Source organism: Trachymyrmex septentrionalis, unplaced genomic scaffold (genome assembly GCF_001594115.1).
Source record: "Trachymyrmex septentrionalis isolate Tsep2-gDNA-1 unplaced genomic scaffold, Tsep1.0 scaffold4, whole genome shotgun sequence".
Taxonomy (NCBI): Eukaryota; Metazoa; Arthropoda; class Insecta; order Hymenoptera; family Formicidae; genus Trachymyrmex; species Trachymyrmex septentrionalis.
In genome coordinates, this window is record NW_017305568.1 from 127,348 (window position 1) to 138,588 (window position 11,241).

The 11,241-nt window shown below is 33.1% G+C and overlaps 1 protein-coding gene across 1 annotated transcript in view; it reads right to left on the bottom strand.

The window, feature by feature from the left end:
• LOC108750956 overlaps positions 1–11,241 on the bottom strand; it is a 16,471-nt gene that overhangs the window by 927 nt on the left and 4,303 nt on the right. The window lies entirely within an intron of this gene.

An 11,241-nucleotide genomic window follows, 5' to 3' on the forward strand; every position in this document is an offset into this window, starting at 1 on the left:
CCCATTGAAAGAATGCTATGGCACCTGTTCCGAGGGACAGTGCGTCGGTCCTACTTTTTGGGTCAAGGAACTTAATCCTTTTGACCCGGGACTGAACCTCGTGCGATCTCGGGAATTAGAGGGAAGTTGATGCGAGGGGTAACTTAAAAAAAAGTGGAAGCTAGCGATTTTCAATTAACAATTAGCTTACATTTATTTGAGTAGTGTTATTGTGCATACTTATATGGTTTGTCTAGGATGCAATAGTTAGTTGCAATGTCATGCGAGATGAAAAAAACTCGATGAAAAAAAATCATACGAAGCTTCGTAAAAAAGCAAATTAAAGGTAAAGATTCACTCTTTCGAATGATGTAAATCGCATTTGTACACAATTTTTAGTTCACTCCGTGGAACTTCGTAAATTTCGTAAAAAATTTTGAGATTTTGTATGTTTATTTATGTTTGTGTAATTTCATGAAATCTCCATAAGATCGTTTTTTAAGTAGCGATCTAAAAAATAGACGTTTCAACCTGTAAAATGCTTTTTTAAAGATCCCGATATGACAATTTTTGACGAAGTTATTGTATCTTGAAGTTTGCATGCAGCTATTGAATAAAATTAGAATCACTTAAAATCAGCGTTAAAAAAACCAAATGTAAATTTCACATATCTCCGAGAAGAATCGTAAAGCGATGTACGAAAAAACATTTTAAAGCCATAACTTCTTTAATTGTAAGTAAAGTTTAACATTTTCTCATTAAAATGATTTTTTATCATTATGCTACAATTTTTTTCACTAAGTGATTTAAAGTAAGTAGTGAATCATGTAGTCTTTTCTCTGAAAATTTCTTAAAATTTTACCGCCGTATTAGCATTACCCGAGAAGGAGCGTGCGCGCGCGTGCCACTATTACCGAATTAAGCCCTTCTAAGCTTCATATCGAAGGAATTATAATTAATAAAAGCTAGAATTAAATTGGTAAGAGAAATAAGAGGAATAACGTTCGGTGTAGTATTGGATAAGATAATGTGTGCTCCGATACTATCAAAACGTTCTTGACCTAAAAAAATAATCATTCGGCTAAATAAAAGTTTTTCATACGACAAAGCGGTAATGCAAATCTTAAGTATAAGCATCGAACAAATTTTAGATGTAGATCAAATTTATATAAATACTAAGATCTCGTTAGAAGATCAGTTACCATTTAAGAAAATCTTTATAGAATTTTATAGCGAGCCAGAACACCCTAGGCAACTCAGACACTATGCAGAAGCCGTCATCACATTAAAGAATAATCAACTTATTCAATTTGATCCACGATGGCTGAGTTTCGCGGATAAGGCAAAGGTGCAGGAAATTCTAAATAATTTTCTTACAAAAGGAATAATAAATCTCTGAATATACATTGCCCATTGTATTGAAATAAAAAAAAAATGGAGATACATGAATGTGCGTGGACTTCCGCGCCTTAAACAAGATAATTGCGAGAGATAATTATCCTCTTCCTTTGACCGAGGATCAGTTGGATATGTTGAGGGGCAAGCGCTTTTATAGTACATTGGATTTAAAAGACGAGTTCTATCTAGTGATGCATATTTGATCTCCGACACCACAGAAAACCAGTCTCACCACATCTATCCCTACTAAGCAGACACCTACTGGCACCAAGTCGGCCGACTTCGCCGCTGCGCGAGAGCGCAGCATCCTTCTCGCTCTATTAATAACTTGTAAACACAAGCGAGTAATAGAGTGAAAAGGATGGCCGCTTTCTCTCGCTGTCTCTCGTTTCTTCTACTAGTCGTTTGTTATAAGTGACCGAAAACTGAAAATGTGCTTTTTCGACTGCTCGGCGTATTTCTGTATAAGCGAAAAAGGGACACACACATTCTAGATAATGATAGATTTTAATAAATTTTAATAACCATTTAACCCTCCCATTAATAGCAAAATTGATTTTAAAATGCGACAGTTTACGAAATATTAATTGTATGTTACAAAATTATATTAGCATAATCTTTATAATTATAGTATAATAATCATCTTACTTTCGTAATTTAGTAATTATCAGAACTCTTACATACATTGAAATGATAGTTATAAAAGAAGCATTTAAAACAAAATATGATTAACAAATACATTTGTGATAAACACATTATTATAAAAACATTTATTTCGGAATTTATTAAAGTAATAAAATTTTATTTACATGTAAAAATATTGGTCTTCCAATTCGATTAAGTTGGACGCATACTATCGAATCATTATTTTTCCTACAATTGTTGATTTAAAAGTAAAACACTAATTGCAATAATTATATAAGAATGTATTATTTGTCTTAATCGTTTACTGGCAATTAATGTATAATAATAACATAAATTTCAGAAAACTATATATTATTAAAATAAAGGGAAAAGAGGCACGATTGGCACATGAAATGTTCATCGCGCATTTTATTTGCTCAGTCACACTGATTATAATAGTTATGGTTACAAATGCGTATATAATCCACACAGAAAATTTTAAGGATACCTCATTAATTATTATATGCATCGACTTTTAGCCATTAATTGACGAAAGAGATGCTATACATATTTAAAATTCAACGAAATTTATAATGTATTTATAAATTAATTGGAAGCTATTTATTAATTTTATTGCAGCCTCGGCCGCAATTTTATTAATAAATTTTTATTTAACTATAATGGCAATATTCGTAGACCGATCTTATATCTAAATAACGTAAAGTTTATTTCACATAGACACTCCTTATGACCGTTTTTATAAGATGACATTGAATATGTGAGATTGGATTATGAATATAGACCTATATATGAATAATAAACGTTGCAAATTTCAGTAAAGAGGTATTTTGCTTATATTTCTTTATTTCAATATTTTATGTGATGTGATTCTTCTTTGGCGCTCGTCACACAAGATATTCTAAAATTGTTCATTCTATAATTTTTGATAAAATTTTAAAATCTGAAAATATTTTTTTAGAAATTATAGAGTTATAGAAGTGTTACATATTTTTTATATCAGAAATTTTATACATCAGAAATTGAATACTAAATGTTCCAAAAAAAGTATATATACTTTCTCAGTATTTTTCGTAGCTCTCATAATTCATATAAAAGGCAGATTGGAAAAAAGGGAGAGAAAATGACGGTAACGTTTGTGGATTTGAGGATATACAATTCGGCATTTGATTTGATGGATAGGGGAGTGTTGATAAGATCTATGAGGGAAAGAGGAATAAGGGAGGGATTGGTGGAGAAGATGGAGGAAATGTTAACAGAGGTAAGGAGTAAAGTAGGAGTGGCAGATGGGTTGGGAAAAGGGTTTTGAATAGTAAGGGGGGTAAAATAGAGATGTCCAAACAAAATAGGTTAAACCCAGTACTGTTTAATATATTGGTGGCGGATCTAGAAGAGAAAATGAGTAAGGTAAAGTGGAGAGGGATAAGGCTAGGAGAGAAGAGAATATATTCACTGCAGTACGCAGATGATGTAGTGTTGATAGCAGAGGAGAAGGAGGAAGAGATGAAGAGTATGCTAGAAGTATGTTAGAAAGATACGAGGGCAAGTCAATAAGTTCTTAGAAAATTTGTCAGAGGACACTCGCAGTGACATGTCACATTACTTTTTGACAAGTAGTATCTGTTAGCTGATTACTGTCAAATTTTGAGCGGAATTCATCGCGTGGTTTTATTTCTGTAGACGATTAAAGCAAACAACCTTTGTATTTTTTGCAAAATGGAAAAAACACGAGTTTCGTGCAGTGATCAAACATATGAAAGGTTTAACGCCAAAAGAAATCAAAGCCGAGTTGGATAATGTTCATAGCGCATCTGCACCAGCGTTTGCGACTGTATACAATTGGATGAATGAATTAAACATGGTCGTACATCCACATGTGATGCACTTCGTTTGGGACATCCAATTGAGGCTGCTACGCCAGAAATCATTGATAAAGTCCACGATATTGTTTTGATTGATCGACGAGTAAAAGTGCGTGAGCTTGTTGAGACCACAGGCATATTACATGGCACAGTAATTTCAATTTTGCACGAACAATTGGGTATGAAAAAGCTATCGGCAAAATGGGTGCCGCGTTTGCTCACTGTGGACCATAAGCGCGACCAAGTGACGATTTCAAAACAATGTTTGGAGATGTTTCAACGTAATCCAGATGAATTTCTGCGTCGATTCATTACTGTAGACGAATCATGGATCCATTACTTCACACCCGAGACGAAGGAACAGTCAAAACTTTACCGGGTGAACCAGCTGGAAGAAGGCGAAGACCGTGAAGTTGTCCGGAAAGGTGATGGCCACAGTTTTTTGGGATGCACGCGGTATAATTCACATCGATTACCTTCCGTCGAAGCAAACGATCAACGGCGATTACTACGCAGCCTAGACCGTTTCAATAACATTTTAAAGAAAAAACGTCCCCATTTGGCGAAGAAGAAAGTGCTCTCCCATCAAGACAATGCACGGGTTTACATATACCCGGCACCGATGGCCAAATTCAACGAATACCGCTACGAATTGCTTCCCCATCCAGCATATTCGCCAGATTTAGCCCCCTGCGACTATTTTCTGTTTCCAAACCTGAAGAAATGGTTCGGAGGAAAGAGATTCACCACCAGAGAGCAGCTCATCCCCGAAACAGGCTTATTTTGAAGGGTTGGACAAATCATATTATTCGGACGGCTTGAAAAAGTTGGAGAATCGTTAGATCAAGTGTATTGAGCTGAAAGGAGACTATGTTGAGAAATAAAAATGAATCGATAAAAAAAAAATGTGTTTTACTATGTTTTCTAAAAACTTATTGACTTGCCCTCGTATCATTGTGCGATTGCCGCGCAACTTTCATGACTCTCCCATAAACACAACTTATCTTTTTTCGCGATCTGTATTTGTTTCTACTCGTTTCGTGCTTAGCACGTATGCGATTAGAGATTATTAAAATTCCTGTAATAATTAGATTATTCCTGTAGTGATTAGAAGATTATATTGTTATTATATTGTTAAATTATTATTTGTATTCTGTGTACAATTTAACGTGTAAGTGGTTTTTCTGTTGTAATAAAATTTATTTTGAATGTAGTATTAGTGTGATGGTTATGTCGTTGCTTTTTCTCTTCCTTTTTCCAGACAATAGTGTGCATTCTTGTAAAGGTATTTACAGTTACACTTTATTTGTTTTCATTACTTGCTGTTTTTTCTTTATTTTATATCTTTCTTTAATTCTTTCTTCTATATTTTTGTATTCTTCAATATGGAATGCATAGATTTTAAGCACGCAAAAGACGTAAATTTTTTAATGATTAATTAGAAAACGAGAAATGTAAATCTTGGATTAAAAAAGTTTTTAATGATAATACAATAGTTCATATTTTTATATTCCTTTTAATAAAATGTTTTCTTGCTCATCACGAGTTTTTAAGCATGCTTAAAAGCTCATCGAATTAACATGGTAAACAATTACTCTGATGAAGTAAATATCATTAAAAAAGAATCTCGTGAAAGAAAATGTTGCCATTCATGGCTTGAAAATAAACAATTCAAACTATGACTGCAAACGATCTTTTTTCAATTGTTTTTACTTCTTCTGCAATCTAAAGTTTTGATATAGTTTCAACAAGTTTATGCGACATTCTAACAGCAAGAAGCATGAGTGAGTGAGAAGCATTTCGGAGTGTCAGAAAAGGGGCTTTAGCGTAGATTTGAAAACGAATAACGAAGAACCTGTACCTTTTGAAGATCGGAAAAAAATCGCGAAAATAAAATTTGCAGCATTAATTGTCGAGAAAAACATTTCATTTAAAACGGCAGAGTCAATCTTAAACTTTTTTCGAAGAAAATACGATGTCTTGAAAAGCATGACGATGAATTGGAATAAGGCAGCAAAAGTAATAAAGAATTTTATGTGTTCGCGAAAGGAGCGGTTGGTCGAAAAATTGCATAATAATAAATTTTCTATTTTTGTTAACAAAATCTGATTTAATTAATAATAAATGAATGATGTTTCTTGTTCGGTACGTAGATCCTCAGACTTTGAATGTTCGAATGGAATTATTAGAATTAGTTTATTTGGACGCGAGTGATTGTAATGCCGAAAAATTATATACAACTTTTAGAGCCGAAATGTGGAAAAAGCAAATTCCGTTTTTAAACATTTTCGCTCTTTCCTATGATAACGCTTCTGTTATAATAGGAAAATACAAATCATTTAAAATTAAATCACAGAAAACATTACAAAAATTTGATAACGATGCCATGTCCTTGTCACGCATCTGCATCAGTATCAAGTGCAGCTTGCAGCGCAATTCCTGAAGCATGCGAGGAGCTTTTGCGAAAAGTGACATCGTTTATCTCTAGCAGTCCTAAGCGCGCGTGTATTTTTGACCAATTCTAAAAATCATTTAGTTTTGATGGGACTTATAGGAAAATTTTAAAACTGTCTGAAATGCGATGGCTTTCAAATCATGCATATGTGGCTAGACTCAACAAAAATTAGGATGTGCTGTTAAAATTTTTGCAAGAAGAGCAATTGAGCGAGAAATTAAAGTCTGCAAGCTGCTTTACTATCTCTGATGCAAAATTCAGAAATACAAGCGTACCTTTTGTTTCTTGAGTAAATGCTGAATACAAGTATATTGTATTTAAGTTTAATGCGTTTTTTCAATCTGAAGAAACAAAAGTTCATTTACTTCAGTCAGCTGCGCAAAATCTTTTGAAAACCGTTCTTAAAAATGTTGTAAAAGCATCATTATTAAATTTCGTTTTGATGGGTATAATTAATCCTTTGCTTGCGTGTAATCGTCTATCTCCTGATCAAATTATGGTTGAAAAAGCTTGCCAAGATCTTCTTGATCAATTGAATCAAGAAGATTAGGGTAAGATTGTCAAATCAGTTTACGACAATTGTTTGGCATTCTATGACATCGCTGTGAAAGAAATTTGTAACAAACTTTTTGTCAAGGACAAATTTCTGAGTAAATTGAGAATAATTAAACCAAAATTTGCTCTGTAGTAAAAAGACGAAAAAACAGCCCGAACAATTCCATTCAGGATGTTGTTTTTGTTGCCCAACGATTCGGCGGATTTGATGAGAAGATATTAAATGAAAAATGGCAATGTCTAAAAAAGGATTTCACATCAGCACAGAAAGTGATAATAATTAATTTACATTTTGATAAAACATAAAAAATAATGGCAATTAAAAAGGCAGAAAATTTAGATATCCTGTTTTAAGTAAATTAGTTAATGCAATTCGATCTCTTCCAAATTCTAATGCTGATAACGAAAAAATGTTTTTCATGCTGACAGACCAAGTCAAATAAAAACCAAGAAACGTAATAAACTTTATCCGAATAACGTTCGATCTCTATGCGTGTTCAAATCAATTCTGAGGGCGAGAGGAAAATTGACTCGAACCATGATAGTTGATGCTCGACATTTAACTCTCATGACCGAGAACTTGTATAAAACAAACACAAGAAAAAATACATATTTTTGCGTTTGGTGCTGATGAACATCCCTCTACATCCTCGGATTTGTAACTAAATCTCTCAATAGCCAAATTAATTAATTTCATTTTTTTATCAATTTCTAAATTGCTATCTTACAGTATAAAGTTAAAAAAAATATTTTGCTGCTTTTGCTGCTTGATGACGGTTAATATTGCTTTTTTTAACAGCAATATTTTGTACTTATTACTTAGGTAGCTTTTTTTAGTTTGATTTACTTTTTTTTTTATTGTAAGCTTTTATAACATGATTTTTCATGTAATGGATCAGTAAGATCACGTTGGTTTCTTATTCTCTGCTAAATTTAATGTATGTGTTTAGATAGCGTTCCGATATTCATTGTGAGTACTTCAAATCAATAGTACACATTACGTGTACCATAAATTTTCAGTACTAGCTAATGAATATCGGAATGCAATCTTGGTGTAAATATTAATGAAATTCTAAACTATTATGGATCGTGTGCGCATAACTGATAATTCTTTATAAACGAACATGGAGAATATGTATTTAAGAATTTTTTCAAGATTTGTCCATACGATGCTGTTTCACGCTATTCAGTCTCAATTCAGTCCTCTAATGCTACCTCACGTAATCTAGCACTCACGTTTTGACACAGAACGTATCCTTCCCAAAAGTTTCTCCAAAAATTACATGCTGCTTCTAAAAAAAATACGTAAGTTTAAAAATTAATATTTTTTATTAATATAATATTCCATCATCTTCTAACTGAAAGTCACATCTCGCAATGTAGCACGAATGTCATCACTCGTTTGCATTTCATATTCGTTATATTTAGTTTAAATTGGAACAAAGGTTCTAATCCAGCGAGAAATGATCGACAATTAGATATGTAATTGATATTAAAATGATTTCGTGTCCATGTCAATTTGATACCAATTCAATTAGTCATTTCTCACTGGGCACCTTTTGTACCAACATTATAAGTATTAAATAATTCAAGACGTGGTTTCGCCGAGCGATATGCACCAAACGATAACAATGTTGCAGCACTGTAAGTACAGCCAAAGGACAAAGTCGTGTCATGTCGTTAATCGTACAAAACGTCATCATTCCTCGAACTGGCAGCCGCAGGTTTAAATTCAGAAGATCGTTGTCCAGTAAATGCAAGAGCCGACTATGTCAACGGTGCAAAGCGTTCAAACAAAGCAGTCGCCAGTCTGTCGTCGTTATCATCAATATAAATTCGTCGATCGCCAAGACGGTCGCTCAGTCGAAACAAACAGCTCTCACAATTTTCAAGTCTTCCATCAAAGAATATCAGGCCTTGTATAAAGCGCAGAAAACTTTGTTGACTATCGCTATTACGTCGAACGTAAATGTCAAATAAATATGATTAATATCGCTACATTAGCCTCGTTAGAATCAAAGAAGTAGAGAAAAACGGAAAAACTTTAGCTTGTCTTGGTTGTTCCTCAGGAAGAACAAAATAAAGTTGAGAAATTCCCAACTGAAAATGTCGAAAAATTGGACAAAGACAGCCACGCAGATTCAATTTATAGATTTGCCGACAGAAAGCGATGACACGCAAATCTATTGGTGAAGATAGATAAACAACGACAGATACAACTACTCGATAATACAATAATGTTCCCATTCGAAGAAACTACACAGAATCTGAACGGCACAAGAACCTTATATAGACCTCAGTTCAGGGAAGAGGTCAGAGTTCTAGACAACATTGTTCTTCAATTCAACAACAACATGTAGCCAAACATTGTCCGATCATATTGTAGTCAATCATACCGCCTACAAAACCGATATATTCGTCCTCAGTGACTTCGCTGAATCTGAATCTACCGATTATGACATCACTCGAAGCAATCTGCCCCTTCAATCGACAAATCCGACTTTTACACATCGGTGATCTGCACTATTTCATCTTTCCTCGAGCTGCCGATTATTATTACGAATCCCAGCATCTCCTACATATCCCATAGGAGAGACAGATTCAAATCTCCGAATGCCTTTTGCATACTTCTCTACTTACAATGTCAGTATAAGACATATCAACTTTTTCAATCTTTATTTCAATTTAAACTAAATATGACTAAAGAACTAAATATGACTAATATGTCAATAAAACGAGTAGTGACATTTTTGCTACATTATGAGATGTGGCATTAAGTTAGAAGATGGTGTAATTTGTATTAATGAAAAATATTAATTATAGGACTTACGTATTTTTACTAAGAAGCCACATGTAATATTTATTGGAGAAATTTTCGAGTAGAATACATTCTGTGTCGAAATGTAAATGCTGTATCGCATGAGGTTGCATTCGAAGACTGAACTGAAAGTGAATGACACTAAACAACATCGTCTAGATTAATCTTTTAAAATATCCTAATACATATTCACCGAAGTTTGTCTGTAAAGGGATGTCATGCTATGAGATTTTATATACATAATTTTTCTTATTATTTATACACCCCGTACGTATGAGTAATTTTGGCAGAGAAAGACAAACCTACGCATATTATCTTGCTTTCCATTGTGCGAAAAAATTTTTTATAAAGATTTTGCAAAATGCATGTTTTTGTGACTGTAAATACAGTAATTAAATACTGTAGTTCCTATTCCATAAATATTATTAATTAGCGTTTTGAATTAAAAATGTATAATATGCCATACTAATATTTTGTTCGCTTGTCGTGACTATTATTATTTTGAATTATTTGTACGTAGCATTTTAATTAATTGTGCAAGTTTTGTTTAAGGTTTTAATGCTTTTAAGTTGCTTCACATGCTTTATTTCTTTTTTTTTTCTCATTCCTTTGGAATTGTAAAAAATTGTCAAATAGTTATAGTTCATACGTGACTTACTAGACAATTTGTTACATTTCCTTCTAATGAAAGAAACCACTACCTTCCCGCGGTTTTCATCGAGCAGTAATATGAACGTTAATATTGATTTATTATTCAAAAATGTTTATAAAAGATATGTAACACACCTGTTATTTATTAACATTGCATGTACAATTGTGTTTTGTTGAACGATTTTGATTTGTAACATATGTAAATGAGTGAAAATGTATGAAATAGTTTCAACACTTGACTCCTGTCCACGTTCCTGATAAAGAGTGGATTCCTTATTTCCCAAACTTTCAATTTTAAAGCGCTTTTTTGTTAATTTTTCTGAATTAGTTCTCCAACTATAATTTGTACAAATTTTATGAAGAGGTGGAATCAAGAAGAAGGGCATAAGTACGAGGGGTGTTCAAAAAGTAAGTTTCCCTGCTCCGGGAAAAAAGCAAAACACAATTTTTAGGTTAAAGTAACATATGTATTTATTGTTTGACTTATAAACTATTTTTCTACATAGTCCCCTTGGACTTGAATACATTTTTTATATCTGTTCTGAAGCTTTGACAAACCTTGTTTATAAAAATCCGTGCCCTGTTTTTTAAAGAATAATTTAACAAAGTCTTTCACTTCATCATTTGAATTAAAGTGATGGCCACCCAAACTTTCCTTTAACTTAGGAAAAAGAAAAAAGTCACTTGGTGCGAGATCTGGAGAGTAGGGTGGGTGATCAAAAATTTCCCATTTGAATTTTTCCAGTAAGGTTTGTGTTTTTTTTGCTGAATGAGGCCGTGCATTGTCGTGAAAAAGCAACACTTTTCTCGATAATTTTCCAGGACGCTTTCGTTTAATGGCACTTTTAAGTTTATTTAGCACTTCACAGTAACGATCTGCA